Genomic DNA, 1855 nt, shown 5'->3' with positions numbered 1-1855 from the left:
AATTATAATAATTAAATATTAAAATATTCTATTATATTAAAGTGAATTATTTATAATAGATAAAGTGAATTATGTTATTATAAATAAAATGGGAATTAAATTAAAATATCCTGTGTTTATGATTAAAATATTATAAAATTTAAATATATTAATCAAAAATGTATAATGGGTAAAAGTGAATTATTTTAATTAAATATCTAATTATAATAATTAAAGAGAATAATTATGATTGAATTATTTTATAAACAAATAAAATTAATTATCATTAAATATAATTAATTATTTTTACTCAACTTCATTTATTTATATTATAGGGCATAAAAAAATAATTTTTATCTTATTTTTTCTCATTCCCACAAATCCTCCTACCTAACACAATTTTTTTTTTAATTCCCATCATACAATTTCCATCCCGATTCCTCTTTCTTCATTCCCGTTCTTATTCCCAATTCTTGTTCTTATTCCCATTTTTATATGCAAACCAAATAGACCCTTAATATGTTAATCACATTATATTTAAATTCATGTGATGATTGAAAATATAATACCAAAGTTATTATGTGTAAAAGTAATAATTTGGAATATATACATATGATAGCCAAAAAAAGGGTAAAAAGAAGGAATAAATAATTAATAATGAGTTCTTGCTAATTTTTACTAATTCTTATCTTTGATTAAATAATAACTAGTGATTAATTTGACTTAAATATAAGTGTATATGTTTATAAATAAAAATATTTTTCTTCACGAATATAGAAATTTTATAAATAATATTATTTTACGAACTATAATTTTCAACTTAGCTATAACCATCAATATTTTTTCTTAAAATAATATTTTGGAATTGATGTTTCTCACTGAGATATAAGTGCACCTTTTGTATATAAATTGCATTTGAAAATTTATTTTAGTCTTCAAAAATAAAATTATTCTTTCCGGTAAAAAGCTTAAAAATATTTTTGTGAATAAAGATCATAAATCTCAATTTTGTTTTTAGTAGTTTAGGGAACATTTTGTGCACTTGTTCTTTTTCCATAACAAAAGTGAATATTAAAAATATAATTCATGAATTAGAAATTCAATTGCTTTATGTATAAATTATTTAAAATATATAATTTAATTGAATTAGAAAAAATTGAAAAATATGATAAAATGATATCATAACCTTGAATAAAATATAAACTTCAAAGACTAAACCATGGAAATAAAATCTAAACTACAAACATGATCTAACTCATATAAGAATAATCATTTCCTATGGCAGTGCATTGCATCTAGATATGTATTAGAGTTTGTGACTCAAATTCTATTTGACACATTATTAAAAGTTCACAATGTAATTTATATAATTTTTAATATTATGAGAATTTTTTAAAAGATTTATGGGGGTAGTAAAATGATTGGGTTGCACCTAAGGAATAGTTATAGTAGAGTTAGATCATGACCTAGACTACATCCAGGTCAACTAGATTTGTAATCAACTTCAAGTCTATTTAAAATTTTAAATATATTGCAGGATTTTATCATAAAAAATTATTTTTGTGAATTTAGCCGCCACAATTATATTCAGTTTTTATTTAAAGAAATCATCTTCTCTTTAGCTACCATCTATTTTTTTTTTTCTTAATTTGGATTTTATATGTAAATTTTTGTGTTGTTGAATTATTTTCATTTATGCTTGCTATTATTTCAATATGAAAAATAAAATATATTCATTCTAAAAATATATTTTCATTCTAAAAATATATTTTAACATTTTATTATTGAAATTAAAATATAAAATATAAACAATTTTGGACTTTAATATGGCTGAAGTGAGCAGAGTCACTAAACTTAACCGCCACATCGCATGTTC

This window comes from Dioscorea cayenensis, chromosome 9, assembly GCF_009730915.1.
Source record: "Dioscorea cayenensis subsp. rotundata cultivar TDr96_F1 chromosome 9, TDr96_F1_v2_PseudoChromosome.rev07_lg8_w22 25.fasta, whole genome shotgun sequence".
In the NCBI taxonomy this organism is placed as follows: domain Eukaryota; kingdom Viridiplantae; phylum Streptophyta; class Magnoliopsida; order Dioscoreales; family Dioscoreaceae; genus Dioscorea; species Dioscorea cayenensis.
This window is presented reverse-complemented; position numbering follows the sequence as displayed.